We start from the raw sequence: 22,408 nt of genomic DNA on the forward strand, positions 1-22,408 counted from the left end.
CAGGATGGTCTCAATCTCCTGACCTTGTGATCCGCCCGTCTCGGCCTCCCAAAGTGCTGGGATTACAAGCTTGAGCCACCGCACCCGGCCGCGAGACTCCTTCTCAAAAAAAAAAAAAAAAAAAAAATCTGGGGAATTAAATATAATGAAGTGGGAACATTCAGAACAGTACCACTTTCACTGAGGGAGAGAGACAGGAGGATCTTCTTTCCCTCAACAAAGTCCTGTGCCTCAGAACTCCCACCTCCAGCTCACACCCAGGCCCTACTTGGGACCTCTCTTCCCCTTGAAGAGCTCCTGGTAGCAGTTGATCATGTTGCTGATGCCCTGACGGATGTTGAGACTGTGGTTCAAGTTGGGATCACTGTCACTGATGATCTGCAAGCCAGCACCAAAGTGTGCAACGGCCTTGGCCAGGTGCCTGGCCGTGAGCTGGCGGCACGCTGGCAAGCTGTCCTCGCCCTCCTCCCGGGCCGCCCGCTCCTGCTCCCATCCCATCAACTCCTCGTTGGACAGATCCGCCCCACAGCACTGCAGCAGCTCCCTCGTGTTGGCCTCTGCCACCTCTACAAAACCTGCACTGTGTGCCAACACCATGATGTCGCCCTGGATCTGCAGGAGAGTTTCCATGAGCCAGATGCCCACATTGCCATGGACACGCTTGGGCCATAGCTTCCTCCACCTTCCGTTCAGAGCAACTGGTAGGAAGTCAGGCGTGGTGGCTCACGCCTGTAACCCCAGCACTTTGGGAGGCCAAGGCAGGCGGATCACCTGACGTCAGGAGTTCAAGAGCAGCCTGGCCAACTTGGTGAAATCCTGTCTCTACTAAAAATACTTTTAAAAATTAGCTGGGCATGGTGGCGAGGGCCTGTAATCCCGGCTACTCAGGAGGCTGCGGCAGGAGAATCACTTGAACCCGGGAGGCGGAGGTTGCAGTGAGCCGAGATCGCACCACTGCACCACTCCAGCCTGGGCGACAGAACGCGATTCCACCTCAAATTTAGGAAAAAAAAAAATATCAGTTGGTGGCTCACGCCTGTAATCCCAGCACTTTGGGAGGCCAAGGCAGACGGATCACGAGGTCAGGAGATCGAGACCATCCTGGCTAACATGGTGAAACCCTGTCTCCACAAAATACAAAAAATTAGCTGGGTGTGGTGGTGGGCGCCTGTAGTCCCAGCTACTCAGGAGGCTGAGGCAAGAGAATGGCGTGAACCCAGGAGGTGGAGCTTGCAGTGAGCGGACATCAGGCCACTGCACTCCAGCCTGGGCAACAAAGCCAGACTCATCTCAAAAAAAAAAAAAAAAAAAAAAACAGAGCAACTGGTGGGAGTTCTTCCTGGGGCTCGGACTCAGAGATATTGTAGACAGTGTCGAAGACGGTATAGTCCTTCCAGAAGTCCCTTACTGTCGCCTGCCAGTCTGGGCCGTCCGCCTTGGCCGTCAGCAGGCAGAAGATCCTCCACAGGTACCAGGCCTTGAGAGGGCCGCTACATCCCGGTTCATGGGCTGGATGAAAGCCGTGGTGATCTTGGCAGGTATTCCATGCGCATGTGGTGCAAGGGGTCCTCCAAGTTCCCAGGGTGGCCGGGAGTGCTGTCCAGGATAAGCAGCACCTTGTAGGAAAGGTCGTGCTGGGTGCAGCACCTCTCCACTGTGGGGCAGAAGTGCGGGAACCACTCCTGGGAGAGGCTCATGGTTACCCAGGCTTTCCTGTGCGAGCACCACACCACGGGCAGGTTGGACTTGGAGGAGCCCTTGAGGAAACACGGGTTCTCCGAGGGGTACCCCAGCAGGGCCTTCAGCTTGAAGTCTCCGGCCGCGTTGCCACCGAGCAGCAGGGTCAGGAGGTCTCCGGCGCCTTTGACCCAGGGGCCGACTCATCTTCCACAGGAAAATGAACGTCCTCTCGGCAGGCGCTTACAGAAGAACCTGGGCTTATCCGTGTTGAACACCAGCCAGGGTGTGTAGCCGCCCTCTGGGATCAACCTGCGCGTTAGCGCTGGGTTCTTGTGCGCAGCCTCCCGGTCCGCACCTGCGGCGGGGCGCTGGCCCGGATGCTACTCAACCGCGGCGCGCCTTGAAACCAGTGAAGTACCCTCGACTCGCCCCGAAGCTCTCGGGCTAGGCGCCCTTGCCCTGCTCCTGCTTGAGGGTCTTTTTTTATTTATTTATTTATTTTCGAGATGGAGTCTCGCTCTGTCGCCCAGTCTGGAGCACAGTGGCCGGATCTCAGCTCACTGCAAGCTCCGCCTCCGGGGTTTACACCATTCTCCTGCCTCAGCCTCCCGAGTAGCTGGGACTACAGGCGCCGCCACATCGCCTGGCTAGTTTTTTTGTATTTTTAGTAGAGATGGGGTTTCACCGTGTTAGCCAGGATGGTCTCGATCTCCTGACCTTGTGATCCGCCCGTCTCGGCCTCCCAAAGTGCTGGGATTACAGGCTTGAGCCACCGCGCCCGGCCTAGTTTTTTGTATTTTTAGTAGAGACGGGGTTTCACCGTGTTAGCCAGGATGGTCTCGATCTCCTGACCTGGTGATCTGCCCGCCTCGGCCTCCAAAAGTGCTGGGATTACAGGCTTGAGCCACCACGCCCGGCCCTGCTTGAGGTTCTTGAATGGGCCGTGGACTTCCTCCTGAATGAGCACCACACTGAACTGCACGTTACGCTGGTTCTGGTCCTCCATCCACACACTCAGCAGCTGCTCCATGTTGTCTATCATCAGGCTGAGGCTACGCCTCAACTTGGTGGCCGCCTGCAATGTGGCCGCCTGGGAACTCGCCCAGATCTTTTCCTTGTCACGAATGGTGGCCAAGGTGGAGGTGGACAGCCCCAGCGCCTTCCCGATTCTACTGAGCTTCTCTCCGGCTTCAAAGCGCCACAGCGCCTGGAGCTTCACCTACAGGTTGATGGCCTTGCGGTCCCACCTGATGCCTCGGTAATTGCGGGCGCTCAGCGGCTTCTTCAGATGGTGGAGTGGGTGTCCTCCAGACATGGCAAGGGGGTACTTGTGTCCCTGCTACTGAGCCCGCTGATCTCAGCAACTGCTGCCACTAGGGCCCCAGCCCTGACCCAGGCTGTAAAATGCGGACACACTCCCCTGGTGGGGAGTACTGACAGGCTTGGGTAACACCTGGTAAAGATAATTTACCAAGTCTCTCTCTTTAGGGAGCAGATTCGGGCCATATTAGGGTCACAAGGCTCACTTACCACTGGACGTTTGCCCCATGCACTAAACTAACTTCACTCTCAGAAATGCAGCAAGCTTCTGTAAACACACTAGGACTGTATAAGCTTTCCCTGCCCCCCACTGACCATCAGGGTTCCAAGTCACCGACTCCTTGGCCTCTCCAAAGATCCAGGTTGGCACCATAAACAATGAGCTGAGATTACAGGTGCCAGCCACCACACCTGACCTGAAGGTTTCTTTTTTTTTTTTTTTTTTTTTTTTTTTTTGAGACGGAGTCTCGCTCTGTCGCCCAGGCTGGACTGCAGTGGCCGGATCTCAGCTCACTGCAAGCTCCACCTCCCGGGTTTACGCCATTCTCCTGCCTCAGCCTCCGGAGTAGCGGGGACTACAGGCGCCCGCCACCTCCCCCGGCTAGTTTTTTGTGTTTTTAGTAGAGACGGGGTTTCACCGTGTTAGCCAGGATGGTCTCGATCTCCTGACCTCGTGATCCGCCCGTCTCCGCCTCCCAAACTGCTGGGATTACAGGCTTGAGCCACCGCGCCCGGCTGAAGGTTTCTTTTTAAAGGTAATACGCAGCATGGAAAATAACCCCGATCAACTGCAGGAGAACCAGGACAGGGAAGTGTGTCCCTCCTATCACAGGGCGCCCAGAAGCAGCCACCACACCAGTTTCTCATGTGTCACTCCACCAGGGGGCAGGCCAGGCACCTTGTTTCTTCCACTAACAGGATCTCCCAGAACTCTGCTTTCGCACTTGATTTGTGAAGAGATTTACACTAAAGCAGCCCTGGCTGCTCTCTCAAAGTTGCGGGAATGCCAGTAACTCACACAGGATACCTGGTGAGTGCGGCTCTGAGGTAGATCTGGGCAGGGCCACTGTAAGAGTTCCCAGTCCTTGCAGGGTTTCAGGAAGGTCCAAGAATGGCAGTCAAGGGGAGGGAAGGCCAGGCTGTGGTCACTGCTCACCTGGCAGGAGTCCCCAGAATGCTCCTCAGCTGTTCTGCCCTCCTTCTCATGCATGCTTAGTCAGTGTCTGTGAGCAGATCCCTCTCTCCTTCCTGGGTTACCTGCCGGGACCACAAACAGATGAGTGTACTGTGACAGACAAGCTTTGATACCTACCTCACAGGGCAGAGCCACCCCTGGGAAGGCTGCACTGAAGGTTTCCTGTATCAAGGCAAGTCTAGCTGGCAAATGGGATGTGAGCTGTTTGCCATGACCCACCTTAGCTCCCTTCCCTGGCCAACTGGGGCAACCACATAGGGCTATTGGGAGGACTGGGTGTGTAACACCCCTACACAGTGCTCAGTACCCAAGCAGGGGCTCCAGGGACGTCTAGGGGCTGAAGGCCATGAGGGGATTCAGAGTACAGGCAGGCCTGAATGGCAGAGGGTGCAAAGAGGAGTGGCAGACAGGACAAGGGTGTGTGTTCTAGGGTAAGAAACAGACAGCAACCCACATGTCCTGGCTAGGCTGGGCAACTGACTCCTATGGATCCTCTAAAAAGAAAAGGGGAAGTTGCTCACATCACTAGAAGGGCCCCCATGAGAAAGAGTGAAAACAGTAGGGCCTGGAGCATTAGTGGGGCTTCCTTTGGAAGTATTTATGCACCTACATTCATACGCATATATATGTGTGTGCCACATATGCACATGTAAGAAAGGAGGACAGACAACAGTTAACAGTGGCTACCTCTAGAGGAGACTAGGTGTGAGGCCATAACTTTATATGCCTTTTTAAAAATTATTTTATGATATACATATATTAAATTTATAAATTAAAAAAATAAAATGGGGTCAGTGCAGTGGCTCATGCCTGTCATCCAGCACTTCGGGAGGCGGAGGCCAGTGGATTGCTTGAGATCAGGAGTTTGAGACCAGACAGGGCAACACGGTGAGACCGTGGCTCTATTAAAAATACTAAAAATTAGCCAGCGTTTTGGTGCACACCTGTGGTTCCAGCCACTCAGGAGGCTGAAGTGGGAGGACCGCTTGAGCCCAGATTGAGGGTGGCAGGGGGGAGTGGGTAGAGGTTGCAGTGAGCCAAGATTGTGCCACTGCACTCCAGCCTGGGTGACAGAGTGAGACCCTGTCTCCAAAAGTAGATAAATCAATAATAAAATGGGAAGACAGATAATAATTAGTATATTTCTGTCTATCTCTGGACAACAGAAATAACTTAATTAATCAAAGAAAACCCACTTTTGGAAAGTCAGGCAGAGCCCAAGGGTGGATAGTGAGACAAGCCTGCTGGGGTTGGGGCTGGGGCTACATGGAGCCTGACAAAAGCAAAGCCAAGATCCAAGCCAGCGCAGGAGGCACAGCCAAGGCACCAGGAACCCCAGCCCCCCAACACACACTGCAGGCTGGCGTGGTGGACACAGTCCACAGAGACCTCCTCTGGGCCTGCCTGAGACTGTTTTAAATTGTGAACTGGGCCGGGTGCGATGGCTCACACCTATAATCCCAGCACTTTGAGAGGCCGAGGCGGGTAGATTATGAGGTCAGGTGTTCAAGACCAGCCTGGCCAAGATGGTGAAACCCCATCGCTACTAAAAAACAAAAATTAGCCAGGCGTGGTGGTGGGCACCTGTAATCCCAGATACTTGGGAGGCTGAGGCAGGAGAATCACTTGAACCTGGGAGGAGAGGGTTGCAGTGAGCCGAGATTGCGCCACTGCACTCTAGCCTGGCAACAGAGCAAGACTCCATCTCAAAAGAAAAAAAAAAAAAAAAGTGAACTGCGTGCCAACAGTAACAAATTGGATTCTGGCTTTCTTTGCATCACTGTTTACCCCAGTCAAAAGCAGCTGAGATCTGGCAGCACCACCTGGTCACTTCTGCCTTCTTCTGGCCCCAGGCTGGCTCCTGTGCCTGTGAATTTGGGACCTGGAGTCCCAAGACACAGGGACAAACACCTACTCCACTATTCAAATGGCATGAGCCTGCGAAGAACAAACCCTAAGAACCAGGAGCTGGTGGCGGTGGGCAAGGGGAGACCAGACTCAGCTGCTTAATATGCCCCCTTGCCCCTCCATGGCCTGGGGTGAGGAGGGGTTGGGGAGTGCAGGGTGTCAGCAGAATGTAGCATCTCTGACCTTATTAGACTAACAGTTCACTTGAGCTCCATCCACAAAAGGTTTGGCAGCCTCTGCCAGGTCTCCAGACGGCCAGTCCTCAGAAGGAGACTAGGTCAATGCTAAGGAGAGACGGAAGTATTAGTATCCTCAGCCCTGCTCTAAGCCCAAAGGGGCCAGGCCCCTAGACCAACCAACCCGTCAGGCCAGTCAACATGTGGCCAGTGTCCCTAAGTGTTCACTGCACCATCTCGCATAATGTCCCAGGACATTGGCCTAGGATTGTGGCTGGATAGGACATGGGCCTGCCCTCCAGACCACACAGAATGCCCTGTCCCTAGTTGATATGCAATCCCCTCTGGTACACACACACACACACACACACAAACACAATCCAAGAGTACACCCAAAATCCCTGATAAACAAGTCATTGAAACAAAGGAAATGATCGTGAGATGAGAAGCTTCCTTCAGCTGTAGCCAAGTGTGCAGTAAAGGGTTAATTCAGCAGACCTAGGTTGTCCAACCCCTGCACATTCGAAACAAAGGTCTAGCCCTCGACCTGCTCCTGGGAGGTAACCTCAAAGCCCTTGGAATATCTGCCTGTTAAGAGTGTCTTTTTCACACCAGATAGTTTATGCTAACAGTGTGATTTCTGGTGCGGGCCTTGGACTAGTGCTGCATTATCTGATCTCTGGGGGGTGCTAGAGACTTAGTAACTGCATTCAGTCATGCGGATGCCGCACGCCTGTGTGACTGAGAGACTTAGTAACTACATTCAGTCATGCGGATGCTGCACATCTATGTGACTGAGAGACTTAGTAACTGCATTCAGTCATGCGGATGCCGCACACCTACGTGACTGAGAGACTTAGTAACTGCATTCAGTCATGCGGATGCTCCACGCCTGTGTGACTGAGACTTAGTAACTACATTCAGTCATGCGGATGCTCCACATCTATGTGACTGAGAGACTTAGTAACTGCATTCAGTCATGCGGATGCTCCATGCCTGTGTGACTGAGACTTAGTAACTGCATTCAGTCATGCGGATGCTCCACATCTATGTGACTGAGAGACTTAGTAACTGCATTCAGTCATGCGGATGCTCCATGCCTGTGTGACTGAGAGACTTAGTAACTACATTCAGTCATGCGGATGCTCCACATCTATGTGACTGAGAGACTTAGTAACTGCATTCAGTCATGCGGATGCTCCATGCCTGTGTGACTGAGAGACTTAGTAACTACATTCAGTCATGCGGATGCTCCACATCTATGTGACTGAGAGACTTAGTAACTGCATTCAGTCATGCGGATGCTCCATGCCTGTGTGACTGAGACTTAGTAACTGCATTCAGTCATGCGGATGCTCCACATCTATGTGACTGAGAGACTTAGTAACTGTATTCAGTCATGCGGATGCTCCACATCTATGTGACTGAGAGACTTAGTAACTGTATTCAGTCATGCGGATGCTCCATGCCTGTGTGACTGAGAGACTTAGTAACTACATTCAGTCATGCGGATGCTCCACATCTATGTGACTGAGAGACTTAGTAACTGTATTCAGTCATGCGGATGCTCCACATCTATGTGACTGAGAGACTTAGTAACTGTATTCAGTCATTCGGATGCTCCATGCCTGTGTGACTGAGACTTAGTAACTGTATTCAGTCATGCGGATGCTCCACATCTATGTGACTGAGAGACTTAGTAACTGCATTCAGTCATGCGGATGCTCCATGCCTGTGTGACTGAGACTTAGTAACTGCATTCAGTCATGCGGATGCTGCACATCTATGTGACTGAGAGACTTAGTAACTGTATTCAGTCATGCGGATGCTCCACATCTATGTGACTGAGAGACTTAGTAACTGTATTCAGTCATGCGGATGCTCCACATCTATGTGACTGAGAGACTTAGTAACTGCATTCAGTCATGCGGATGCTCCACATCTATGTGACTGAGAGACTTAGTAACTGCATTCAGTCATGCGGATGCTCCATGCCTGTGTGACTGAGACTTAGTAACTGTATTCAGTCATGCGGATGCTCCACACCTGTGTGACTGAGAGACTTAGTAACTGCATTCAGTCATGCGGATGCTCCATGCCTGTGTGACTGAGAGACTTAGTAACTACATTCAGTCATGCGGATGCTCCACATCTATGTGACTGAGAGACTTAGTAACTACATTCAGTCATGCGGATGCTGCACATCTATGTGACTGAGAGACTTAGTAACTGTATTCAGTCATGCGGATGCTCCATGCCTGTGTGACTGAGAGACTTAGTAACTACATTCAGTCATGCGGATGCTGCACATCTATGTGACTGAGAGACTTAGTAACTGCATTCAGTCATGCGGATGCTCCATGCCTATGTGACTGAGAGACTTAGTAACTACATTCAGTCATGTGGATGCTGCACATCTATGTGACTGAGAGACTTAGTAACTGCATTAAGTCGTGCGGATGCTCCACACCTACGTGACTGAGAGACTTAGTAACTGCATTCAGTCATGCGGATGCTCCATGCCTATGTGACTGACCGCAGTGAAAACCCAGGACACCATGGCTCAGGTGAACCTCCCTGGTTGACAGTACCCCCTTTGTGTTGTCACACATCATTGCTGGGAGAATTAAGTGCTATCCACACAACTCCACTGCAAGAGGAGAACTGGAAGTGCACGCCTGGTTGCACCTGGATTCTGCCTTATGCACCTTTTCCCAATGCTAATTTTAATGTTTCCTTTCACTGTAATAAAGTATAACCAGGAGTATAACAGTTTTGCTGAGTTGTCTGAACCCTACTAGCAAATCATCAAACCTGAAGGTGGTCTTTGGGACCCCCAAATCCACTGGAATGGTGACAACCAAGAAGAGCTCAGCAGCCCTCGCTCCTGGACTCCCTGACAGCAACACAAGAGCCCACCCCCACTCATGGCCAGCCCCTCTCCTCCTCTCATGTGGGGGCATCAGGGTCACCAGCAATAATGGGCAGAGCTGAGACAAGGTAAGGACACAGGGTGGAGGTGGGCAGATCACCTGAGGTCAGGAGTTCGAGACAAGCCTGGCCAAAATAGTGAGACCCCATCTCTACTAAAAATACAAAAAATTAGCTGGGCATGGTGGCACACGCCTGTAGTCTCAGCTACTCAGGAGGCTAGGGCAATAGAATTGCTTGAACTGGGAGGCAGAGGCTGCAGTGAGCCGAGATTATGCCACTGCATTCCAGTCTGGGTGACAGAGCAAGACTCCATCTCAAAAAAAAAAAAAAAAAAAAAAAAGAGAAAGAAAAAGAAAAAAGGACACAGGGCAAAGGCAGGAGTCTTCATGTAAATGTTAACCAGAGTGTACTTGAAAACATATGGTTTCAAGACTGAGTGGACCTAATCATTCACAACCCATGGGGATTGCTGTAGACTGCTGTTCCAATACCCATGTGGTCATGATGCAAAATCTCTATTTATTTATTTCTCTATTTTATTATTATTATTATTATTATTATTATTATTATTATTTTGTATCGGCTCATCACAACCTCTGCCCCCCGGGTTCCAATGCTTCTCCCGCCTGAGCCTCTCGAGTAGCTGGAATTATAGACACCCGCCACCATGCCTGGCTAATTTTTTTTTTTTTAGATGAAGTCTCGCTCTTGTCCCCCAGGCTGGAGTGCAATGGGGCAATCTCAGCGCACTGCAACCTCCACCTCCTGGGTTCAAGTGATTTTCCTGCCTCAGCCTCCCGAGTAGCTGGGATTACAGGTGCGCACCACCACGCCTCTAATTTTTGTATCTTAAGTACAGATGGGGTTTCACCATGTTGACCAGGCTGGTCTCAAACTCCTGACCTCAGGTGATCCACCCGCCTCAGCCTCCCAAAGTGCTGGGATTACAGGCACAAGCCACCTGTCTCTACTAAAAACATAAAATTAGCTGGGTGTGGTGGCGCATGCCTGTAATCCCAGCTACTTGGGAGGCTGAGGCAGGAGAATCCCTTGAACACGGGAGGCAGAGGTTGTGGGGAGGCAAGATCGCACCATTGCATTCCAGCCTGGGCAACAAGAGCAAAACTCTGTCAAGAAAAGAATGAGAGAGAGAGAGAGAGAGAGAGAGAGAGAGAATAGAGCCCAGCACTACAGCAAAAAAAAAAAAAAAAAAAAAAAAAAAAAACCGCCCACAGGGACCAGAGATATGTGCATCCAAGATGTCTCACCTGCCCCTCATATTCATGTGTAGGGAAAAACCAGTCCTGCAAAATGAAGGCTTGCAATCCCCTCAGCAGTAGCTGAAGCCAGTTTGCAGCTTTTCCAATATGTGTAGAATCAGCTTCATGAAGGCTCCGTGGAGACCCCAGCACCAGCCGGCAGTAACACCTCCCCAGGGATCTGGATCCCAGCACCGCCACCACCACATTCCCCTCCTTTGAGCTTCTCTCAAAGACTAAGCCCAACCTCTTCCCTTTGTTCACAAAGCTCTAGGAATGGATGTTGTTCCCTGCAGTTCCTACCAACATGACATCTTAGGGTTCTTTTTGTGCTTTTTTACTCCTTCAATATCTCAGTAACATTTTTAACCTTAACTTCCCTCTGTTAAAACAAGTGGTGTCTTAGCAGTTCCTCAAAAGGTCACATAGTGTTACCATATGACCCAGCAATTCCACTTCTGGGTATACAACCAAGAGAAATGAAAACAGCCGGGCGCAGTGGCTCACGCCTGTAATCCCAGCACTTTGGGAGGCCGAGACAGGCGGATCACGAGGTCAGGAGATCGAGACCATCCTGACTAACACGGTGAAACCCCGTCTCTACTAAAAATACAAAAAATTAGCCGGGTGTGGTGGCAGGCGCCTGTAGTCCCAGCTATATGGGAGGCTGAGGCAGGAGAATGGCGTGAACCCAGGAGGCGGAGCTTGCAGTGAGCCAAGATCGCGCCACTGCACTCCGGCCTGGGTGACAAAGCGAGACTCCATCTCAAAAAAAAAAAAAAAAAAGAGAGAAATGAAAACAAACATCCACACAAAAACGTCTACACGAACATCCATAGCAGCATCATTCATAATAGCCAAAAAGCAAGCCAAATGCTGATCAAAGAATACATGAATAAATAAAATGGGTCATATCCATACAATGGAATATTATTTGCTCATAAAAATGAAGTTCTGGCCTGGCGCGGTGGCTCACGCTTGTAATCCCAGCACTTTGGGAGGCTGAGGCGGGTGGAGCACCTGAGCTCGGGAGTTCAAGACCAGCCTAACCAACATGGAGAAATCCCGTCTCTACTAAAAATACAAAATTAGCCGGGCGTGGTGGCCCATGCCTGTAATCACAGCTATTTGGGAGGCTGAGGGAGGAGAATCACTTGAACTGGGAGACGGAGGCTGCGGTGTGCCAAGATCGAGCCATGGGCAACAAGAGCGAAACCCTGTCTCAGAAAAAAAAAAAAAAAAAATGAAGTTCTGACATGTTAAAACATGGGTGAACCTCGAAAACATTATGCTCTGAGAGAAGCCAGACATAAAAGGCCACATACTGTGTGATTCCATTTAATGAAATGTCTAGAATAAGCAAATCCATAGACACACAAAGCAGATTAGTGATTGCCGGGAGCTTAGAGGAGGGGGCTCATGGGTGACTACTAATGGGCATGAGGTTTCTTTTGGTTGTAATTAAATTCTGGTATTAAACGGTGGTGATGGTTGTACAACCTTGTGAATATACTAAAAATCCCTGAATTGTATACTTTTTTGGTATGTCAACTATAACTTGGTAAAGGTGTACTTTTTTAAAAAGTGATATAGTTTCTACCTCCTGACAGAGAATCAAGTAGGCAGAAGACACTGCACAGTCATGCGTGAGTAATCGAGTGAACAGAGGAACAAATGCGAATGGCAGCTATAACCAACCTTCTATCCTATCTTGTAGTTGTCAGCCCCTCGCAAGCACAAATGTGTACACACATGTGTGGAACCCAAGCTTACAGTGAAGATGTTAGGCACTGGAAACTACAAAGCTGCTCGCTGCCAGGCCAGGCTCCTTGCTCACTTCTTCCTCCCCGCACCTCCTACAGGGAAAGGATACCTACACTGTGACTGATGGTCTCGTGGTCCATTTCTCCAACCAGACTAGGCTCCATGAATGCAAGTGTCTTTCCCTGCTGGACCAATAGGGCCTGGCGTATGGCAGGCACTTGGTGACCTTGCGGGGAAGGAAAGAAGGATGGGAAAGGAAGCCTGGTCTACCCTGAGAGAGGGGGTCACATCAACCTCAAGCTCATGCCTCTGGGGGGCTCAGAGGCTGCAGAAGTCTCCAAATGTGTCACAGCTTCTAGGTCCTCCTCCCCAAGACAGGGATATTGAGGGCCCAGGCAGACTGAGGGAGGCACTCAGGGCCCAGGGTCATGAGCTGTGACCCCTCATAGATTCCCTTACCCCTCGGGCCAACCCCTGGACCCCTGTGGCTCACCAGTCTTCAACATCTGGGTGAAGTCCTCCACCAGCGCCATAGCCTCCTCACTGCTCTCAGGGCACTGGGACTCCACCCAGACCCAGATGGCAGGTGGCAGGACACCCAGGAACTGCTCCAGTACCAGCAGCCCCTCCTTGGAGAGCACCTCAGGACACAGCCACTGGTGGCACAGCTCATGCAGCTGGGCCAGGGCCTCTCAAGGGCTCACTGCTCCTCATAGCGGAAGCTATGGAAGTGCTGCCAGGGGTCCCTGCTAAGCCCAGGTGGCAGGGTCGGGGACTAAGGATTGAAGAGGGGTCCAGGATTCAGCGGGGGAGCCTCATCCTCCTCCATCTTGATAATCATGACCTCTTCCTGTTCTAGGGATGCTGGGTTAGCCACCATGGCAGGGCAGGAAGCCAGCCTCCCTGGCCTTCGCTTAGGCCACACACACCATCTGCCTGAGACTCATACCCATCCAGTCAGGGCCATGGACCACTCACAACCCTCCACCCACCGACACCCTGCAAGGCCACCTGTTGTGGGGAAAACTGTCCCTACAAAGGTTTCCCTGGCTCTTCCACATCCTAACCAGCTGGTAAACCGGGCAGGGAGCACCTACAGCCTGAACTTCCCCATCTTTGCCCTCAAGAGGATGACTGGCACTGGGAATCTGGACAAGAGGAAGAAGAGCACCCATGTTCAGGCCAGACTGGGTTACATGGTACGAAGGGCTGTCACCAGTCCCAGGCAAGGAAGGCTGCCCCTAGGGACAGGAGAACAGCAGAAGACCAGTGCCCAGGGAGCATTTGAGCAAGTGAAGGACGCAGTCTGAGGGACACAAGGAAGAGGGATGTGGGGGACAGACTGGAAGGGCAAGCCAGTGGCTGGAGCAGCTGCAGTACAGCCAGTACTGGGATCCAACAGGTGGCTCCTCCACTGGAAGGCCTTCCTTCCCCCATGGCAGACACCTACAGAGACTGAGAAGCTCATTTCCAGTAGCCACAACCCAGATGACAGCGAGAGATGTCTACACCATAATGCTGAACAAAAAAGTATGCTGGAACCCTCTTCACCCACCATGATTCCACTAATGTTACAATTTCAAGACAACATTATTTTTACCTATGTTCAGAAAAGGGTCTTAAAAAACAAATGCCAGGCTGACAATTCTGGGGAAAGGATTAGAAGAGGTTGCCCATTTTTTCCTTTATAAATTTATATATACCATCTGAATTTTCTTTGCAATAGCCATTTGTTATCACTGAAACTTGAAAAAACAAGCCAGACACAGTGGCTCATGCCTATAATGCCAGCACTTTGGGGAGCTGAGGCGGGAGGACTGCTTGAGCCACGAGTTCAAAACCAGCTTGGGCAACATTGGGAGACATGTCTCTATAAATATAAAAAATCAGCTGAGGCCGGGCGCCGTGGCTCAAGCCTGTAATCCCAGCACTTTGGGAGGCTGAGGCGGGCGGATCACAAGGTCAGGAGATCGAGACCATCCTGGCTAACACGGTGAAACCACATCTCTACTAAAAAAAATACAAAAAACTAGCCGGGCGTGGTGGCGGCGCCTGTAGTCCCAGCTACTCGGGAGGCTGAGGCAGGAGAATGGCGTGAACCTGGGGGGCGGAGCTTGCAGTGAGCCGAGATCGCACCACTGCACTCCAGCCTGGGGCACAGAGCAAGACTCCGTCTCAAAACAAACAAACAAACAAAAACAAAAACAAAAAATCAGCTGAGTGCAGTGGCACACACCTGTTGTCCCAGCTACTTGGGAGGTTGAGATTAGGGGATCACTTGAGCCCCGGATATCAAGGCTGTAGTGAGCTATGAGGTCACCACTTGCATTCCAGCCTGGGCAGCAGAGCGAGACCCTGTCTCAAAAAAAAAGAAAGAAAAAGAAAAAAAAGAAACTTGAAAAAAAATTTTTTTAATTGTTTCAATGTCAACCTTTTCCCTTTTCTTTCTTTCTTTTTTTTTTTTCAGACAGTCTCTGGCTCTGTTCCCCAGGCCAGAGTGCAGTGGCCACATGACTCACTGCAGCCTCAAACTCCTGGGCTCAAGTGATCCTCCCGCCTCACCCTCTCAAGTAGCTAGGACTATAGGTGCGCAACACCACACCCAGCTAAGTTATTCTGTAGAGATGAGATCTCACTATGTTGCCCAGGATACTCTGGATCCTCTCGCCTCAGCCTCCCACACCCAGTCACCAATGACTTTTTTTTTTTTTTTTTTTTTTTGGGACGGAATCTTGCTCTGTCACCAGGCTGGAGTGCAATGGCATGATCTCGGCTCACTGCAACCTCCACCTCCCGAGTTCAAGCGATTCTCCTGCCTTAGCCTCCTAAGCAGCTGGGATTACAGGTGTGCTCCACCACACCCAGCTAATTTCTGTATTTTTAGTTGAGACTAGGTTTCACTATGTTGGCCAGGATGGTCTCAATCTCCTGACCTCATGATCCACCTGCCTTGACCTCCCAAACTGCTGGGATTACAGGCATGAGCCACCACACCCGGCCCCCAGTGACTTTTTCTTGAGATGGAGTCTCGCTCTGTCGTTCAGGCTGGAGTGCAGTGGCCCAATCTCGGCTCACTGCAAGCTCCACCTCCCGGGTCCACGCCATTCTCCTGCCTCAGCCTCCCAAGTAGCTGGGACTACAGGTGCCCGCCTCCATGCCCGGCTAATTTTTTGTATTTTTAGTAGAGACGGGGTTTCACCATGTTAGCCAGGATGGTCTCGATCCCCTGACCTTGTGATCCGCACACCTCGGCCTCCCAAAGTGCTGGGATTACAGGTGTGAGCCACTGCGCCCGGCCGACTTCAATATTTTTCATCTGCTTCTTCTTACACGTTGGCCGAGGCTTATACTATGTGTGATTTATATTTCTGGAAACCTGAAACATTGGCATTAGCCTCCTACTCACAACTATAGCAACAGTATTCATAGGTTACATGCTCCAAATATCATCCTGAGGCGCTTCAGTAATTACAAATCTACCATCAGCCATCCCATCTATTGGAACTGCCTTTGAACAATGAATCCAAGGTGGATTCTCAGTTGACAGAACCCCCCGTTACACGATTTTTTGCCTCCCATTTCACCTTACCCTTCGTCATTATAGCTCTAGCAACTGTTCACGTCCTATTCTTACATGAAACAGGATCTAACGACCCTTCAGGGGTTTCATCAGACCCCAACAAAATCACTTTCCACCCCTACCACACAACCAACGATATTCTAGGTTTAATCTTTCTCCTCCTCCTTCTAATAACTCTAGTACTATTTTCGCCTGACCTCCTGAGCGACCCAGATAATTACACTTTAGCCAACCCCCTCAATACCCCACCCCATATTAAGCCAGAGCAATACTTTTTGTTTGCATATGTAATCTTATGACCCATCCCTAACGAACTAGGAGGCGTACTGGCCCTTATATTCTCCATTCTCATTCCAGCAGTTATTCCCGTACTTAACACGTCTAAACAACAAAGCATAATATTCCAGCCATTAAGTCAATGGCCATTCTTAATCTTAGTGGCTGACCTGCCAGTCAAATATCCTTTTATTGCCATCGGACAGATAGCATCCACCATGTACTTCTCTACCTTCCTCACCCTGACACCACTCGCTACCCTAACTGAAAATAAACTACTTAAATGAAAATGTCCTTGTAGTATAATTCAATACTCTGGTCTTGTAAACCAGAAATGGAGAATCTCCTCCCCCAGGACAACTCAAAGCATTCCCCCCTCACCTACCTTCACCAAAAGGCAGGACCAAAAACACTAATTAGGGCTGAATAAGTAGCTCCTGTGTAAATTAAAAACTCAATCTTGGCTGGGTGCGGTGGCTCACACCTGTATTCCCAGCCCTTTGGGAGGCCGAGGTGGGTGGATGATGAGGTCAGGAGTTCAAGACCAGCCTGGCCAAGATGGTGAAACCCTGTCTCTATTAAAAATACAAAACATTAGCTGGGCGTGGTGGTGGGCACCTGTAATCCCAGCTACTCAGGAGGCTGAGGCAGAGAATTGCTTGAACCCGGAAGGCAGAGGTTGCAGTGAGCTGCGGTTGCGCCATTGAACTCCAGCCTGGGCAATAACAGCGAAAATCCGTCTCAAAGAAAACAAAACAAAAAAGCCCTCAATCTTATTCCCTGCCACAGTTAGGGATACCTGAGGCTCAGCCATAGAGACGATAAATACAGGAGCCTGGATGGCCTCTGGACCCCATCAGTCATCTCTTTCCGCCTTCTGAGTTCTGTAAGTTTCTCAGTCAAAGAACAGAGGTAGGGGCATTTGCAGTTGCCATCCTCCCAAACTGGCCCACAAACTGGGGTTGCTGGTTGTGTGATGGCCCTTCTGCGCAAGGCAGAGAGGGCCAGTCCCGTTTCCAATGCCCTGCTTGTTTGCAGTGAGGACAGGGTCACTGAGGACCAGAATATGGCTGGGGAGGATTTGGGTATTTCCAACTGATTTGCCCTGGCTGATGATAGTGAGAGCAGATAGTGGGCTCCTTAGTGGCTGTTAGGCTCCATCCTGATGGCTGGCCTGGGGCCCTTGGGATAGGCAGAGAATTTGCAATGGCAGCAGCCATGTGGTGAACCTGCCACTTATCTCTTTCTTGATCTTTCCTATCCCATTCAGCCTGCGATATTTCCTTGTTTTTATCTTAACAAGGCTATCTAATTTTATCTTATTATTTAAAGACCTTGAAGGCCGTGTCCAGCAAAGTGGGGAATGGAATTTGTGGTTCTTGGTCTAGTGTTTGCAGTTTGTGTCTAATATCTGAAAAAGCCTGGCTAATAAAATGAAAAGTCAAAATGCTTAGGCCTTTTCAGCTCTTAGGGTCCATAACAGTATATTTTCTCATGGCTTCCGCCAACCTGGAGTAATATAGAGCTGGGTTTTCATTTGCCCCCTGTGTTACTTCTCTTAGTTTGGCATAGTTGACTGGTTTTATGGCAGTCTTCTTCATGCCTTCAATTAAACAAGTAATCATATGATTACAGCATTCCCTACTAGTGTTTCCCTCTTGGTAGCTCCATCTAGGATCAACATCAGGAACTGCCGTTCTCCCCAGGCCAGACTCCTGAGGGTTCTGGGCATGAACGTCGTCTGCCCATCATTGAGCTAGAGATCCGAGGTAGGACTTTTCCTCATGAGTACAACAGATGGTAAAGATCATATAAATGTCCTGCCAAGTGCTATTAAATAACATGTTAAGTCCTCTCCATCTTTTTATGCAACAGGAAGGGTCTTGGCTAAAGGAGACAACCTGAGCTTCTAGCTGAGACAGGTCAGACACTGGGAAAGGAACATGGACTCTGATGGTTCCTACATCCCCATTTGCCACGTCTCAGAGCAGCAGAACCTTGTCTGGAGCTCAAGTGGGATCATAAGTGACCCACAACCTAGTATGTGAATGGGGACAAGGGTCCCTGAAAAGGAGGCAGAACTGGAAAATGACATCCAAGGTTGAGATGACAAGGAGGTGAGGGACAAGGAACAGATGGAGTAGGTACAGTTGAACATGAAGGTGACATGCACGGGGGTGGCCTCTTGGCTGGGTGCAGTGGCTCATGCCTATAATCCCAGCATTTTGGGAGGCTGGTTGGGGAAAGCAGAAGAGGATAAAGGAATGGTTATCTAGAATGTCAGAAGAGTCAGTGGGGCCAGAGAATTTAGCCAAGCACATTCGACAGATTTGGCAGGGATTGGGATCCAGAGAGACAATCATGAAATCCTGGACATAAAGAACTTCGGACCATTTACAGAAGTTACGACAGAAAAGGTCGAGCTGTAAAACAGTACTGGGGGCAAGGGTCTCATTTAGAGGCCTGAATTTCTGACCCAGAAGTTTGTAAAGCAGGCAAGACACATTGCATAGGAAAATTAAGCATTTAAGCATTTCTTTTTGAGACTTTGGGGGTCAAATTTGTTCCAGTATTTTATTTTTTATCTTATTTTATCTTATTTTTTAGATGGAGTCTCGCTCTGTAGCCCAGGCTGGAGTGCAGTGACACGATCTCACCTCACTGCAACCTCCACCTCCTGGGTTCAAGCGATTCTCCTGCTTCAGCCTCCCAAGTAGCTGCGACTAAAGGCACCCGCCACCATGCCCAGCTAATTTCGTTTTGTTTTGTTTTGTTTTGTTTTAGTAGAAATGGGGTTTCACTGTGTTAGCCAGGATGGTCTCGATCTCCTGACCTCATGATCTGCCCACCTTAGCCTCCCAAAGTGCTGGGATTACAGGTGTGAGCCACCACGCCCGGCCCTCCAATGTTTTAGAATGCAGCCCAGAGGTGAGTCTGAGGGACTAGACAGGGTCTGTCCAATTGTGTGACAGGGAAACCAAGTTGCTTGGGGCTAGTTAAGCCACATTTTCACTTGGGGCATCCTACCACGAAAAGTACTCTACTCACATCTGCTAAAGGACCCTGAAGTGCATTTTTCTAAAGGAGCGTCCTGCCTATTAGAAAAAACCTCCCAGATGGTGCCATTGCACTACAGCCTGGGTGACAGAGTAAGACTCTGTGTCTAAATAAATAAATAAAATAGAAAAAAGAAAAAACCTCTACCGGTCGTTCGGGGCGACGGACTTTTCATCCCAGAGCCATGGCCAATTTGTCCGTAACCTTGTGGAGAAGACCCCGGCTCTGGTGAACGCTGCTGTGACTTACTCGAAGCCTCGATTGGCCACATTTTGGTACTACGGCAAGGTTGAGCTGGTTCCTCCCACCCCTGCTGAGATCCCTAGAGCTGTTCAGAGCCTGAAGAAAATAGTCATTAGTGCTCAGACTGGTAGCTTCAAACAGCTCACAGTTAAGGAAGCTGTGCTGAATGGTTTGGTGGCCACTGAGGTGTTGATGTGGTTTTATGTTGGAGAGATCATAGGCAAGTGTGGCATCATTGACTATGATGTTTGAGGACCAATCTTTAACATCTGATTATATTTGATTTATTATTTGAGTGTTGTTGGACCATGTGTGATCAGACTGCTATCTGAATAAAATAAGAAAATACAACAACAAAAAATTAAAAACTTCCCAGAGCTAGGGTGCCTTACCCTGGGATGACCACTAGGGTGGGCAGTCCCAGGTCAGTCCAGGCACGAATTAACTGGGTGCTTGGCCCAGGGTCTGAGGGGAAGAGGTTGAGGGAAGACTCACCGTTGCGGTGCTGTTTGGGATCACCTGGATTAAAACATCTGGAGCAGGACGGCCAGCTCTTCACAGGAGAATTTAGAGTGAGAAGGTCGAAGTCACTCAAAACGTGTGTGGATTTGCCCTAGATGAGCTGTCACTGCTACCTGCACCACACATAAAGTTCTGGAACTCTTGACCAGAGAAGGATAGGAGAGAGTCTTTCTCCCTTTCAGGCAAGGCAGCCAGCTCTGTTGACCCCCTGGCCTTCAAGCAACACCATGGAGCAGCCCTGGCCAGATGCCATCAATTACCAGAGGGCTACTGGGAGCTGGTTGCTGGAAGGCTGAAAAAGGAAAGTGAATTTAGGTCCCTCTCCAGAGCAGGTAGTGGTGGTTAGATACCTCTGAATGGGCACCTTTCAGTTTCTCTTTTTTTTTTTTTTTTTTTGAGATGGACTTTTGCTCTTGTTGCCCAGGATGGAGTGCAATGGTGAGATCTCGGCTCACTACAATCTCCACCTCCCGGGTTCAAGTGATTCTCCTGCCTCAGCCTCCTGAGTAGCTGGGATTACAGGCATGCACCACCATGCCAGGCTAATTTTGTATTTTTAGTAAAGACGGGGTTTCTTCATGTTGGTCAGGTTGGTCTCGAACTCCTGACCTCAAGTGATCTGCCCGCCTCAGCCTCCCAGGACACCTTTCAGTTTCACCAGAGTGTATCCCTGGCCAGAGACCTTCAGTTGTCTCCACACACTTACACAATGTCCACCAGGGATCTCGAATAGGAAGGGAGAGGGGAGAGAGTCTCCTGTAGGGAGAGTCCCTATATGGGCCACCAAAATGTCGTGGTCAACGGCTGCCTGAGGTCTTGGCATGCAGGTGGTAAAAGAATCTTCCAAGACAGTAATGAGTTTAGAAAGGCAGATTTATTAGAGAAAATGGGGAGAAAATGTTGCAAGGGAGCAACGGGCAAGACAGAAGAGGGAAGCCTGGGGCCGGGCGCAGTGGCTCACGGCCGTAATCCCAGCACTTTGGGAGGCCGAGGCGGGAGGATCACGAGGTCCAGACCATCCTGGCTAACACAGTGAAACCCGGTCTCTACTAAAAATCCAAAAAAATTTGCCGAGCGTGGTAGCGGGGGCCTGTAGTCCCAGCTACTCAGGAGGCTGAGGCAGAAGAAAGGCGTGAACCCAGGAGGTGGTGCTTGCAGTGAGCCCAGATTGCGCCACTGCACTCCAGCCTGGGCAACAGAGTGAGGTTCCGTCTCAAAAAAAAAAAAAAAAAAAAAAAAAAAAGAAGAGGGAAGCCTGTCTGCCAAGAAGCAAGAGGGAAGTTTTACAAGGTCATGCTGCTCAGGTTCAGTGCTTGCAGACATGATGCTTGTGTGCAAGTGAGCCATTTGCAGCTGACCCCATTTCTCAGGACATTTGCTCCTGTTTACCCATTTCTGTTCCTGCCAGTTAAGCCCATTTTTCCATGTTCTCTTAACTCCTTAGGGCTCCACAGGAATCTCTTAAAACCACAAGAGGAAGCCAAGAGAATCAAAAGATCCTGAGCCACCTCCCAGGCAGGATGAGGTGAACTACCCATCTCCACACTTCTCACTTGGAGACAGCAAATGTGAGTGTGGGAAGCTGAATAAGGTCACCTAAACATGTCCATATCATAATCCCAGGAAACGAGGAGTAAATTACCTTACATGGCAAAAGGAACTTTGTAAATTAATCTTAAGATAAGGAGATTATCCTGAGTTATTCCAGTGGCCCCGAAATATAATCACAGGGGTACTTAGGAGGCAGAGGGGTCAGGCGTGGTGGCTCACACCTGTAATTCTAGCACTTTGGGAGGCTGAGGCGGGCAGATCATGAGGTCAGGAGTTCGAGACCAGCCTGACCAACATGGTAAAACCCCATCTCTACTAAAATTACAAAAATTAGCCAGGCGTGGTGGCACGCACCTGTAATCCCAGCTACTTGGGAGGCTGAGGCAGGAGAATCACTCAAAGTCGGGAGACAGAGGTTGCAGTGAGCCAAGATCATGCCACTGCACTCCAGCCTCGGGGACAGAGCAAGACTCCATTTTGAAAAAAAAAAAGAAAAGAAAAAAAAAAGGCAGAGGAAGATTTGACTTAGGAGAAGGCTGTGTGATCACTGAAACCCAGAACTTCCAAAAGAAACCAGCCTTGCTGATACCTTGATTTTAGCCCTAGTAAAACCGAATTCAGACTCTGACCTTTAGGACTCTAAGATAATAAGTTTATGTTGTTTCATACCACTAAGTTCATAGTAATATTACAACAGTAATAAGAAACTAACACAGAAGAGAACTTCCCTAGTTGGTACCACCACCGTGGAGTACCCAAGGATAGAAGGGGATGATGGTTCTCCATACCAGATCAAGAATGATTCAGTGAACCTAAGTCAGATCCTGACCTCTGCTGGAGCCCTCCCAGGCCTTCAAGTAAAAGCCACAGTCCTCACTGGTTCCCCTGTAAGACTCAAAGCCTCCTCCTCTACTCTGCTCACTCCTGACCACATTCTCCAGAC

At 50.0% G+C, this 22,408-nt stretch overlaps 1 long non-coding RNA gene and 1 pseudogene across 1 annotated transcript in view; one reads left to right on the forward strand and one right to left on the reverse strand.

The window, feature by feature from the left end:
* The window catches only part of LOC140711786 (uncharacterized), a 32,403-nt gene that overhangs the window by 7,630 nt on the left and 2,365 nt on the right, over positions 1–22,408 (reverse strand). The window contains exons 2-3 of the long non-coding RNA XR_012093059.1: positions 6,287–6,387; positions 4,157–4,257 (exon numbers count right to left, since the gene is read on the reverse strand). This is a non-coding gene — a long non-coding RNA (uncharacterized lncRNA). The remainder of the gene's footprint in view (positions 1–4,156; positions 4,258–6,286; positions 6,388–22,408) is intronic.
* On the forward strand, positions 19,264–19,755 carry LOC140711785 (ATP synthase subunit g, mitochondrial pseudogene; annotated as a pseudogene).

The sequence above is a fragment of the Chlorocebus sabaeus genome, chromosome 6, assembly GCF_047675955.1.
Source record: "Chlorocebus sabaeus isolate Y175 chromosome 6, mChlSab1.0.hap1, whole genome shotgun sequence".
NCBI lineage: Eukaryota > Metazoa > Chordata > Mammalia > Primates > Cercopithecidae > Chlorocebus > Chlorocebus sabaeus.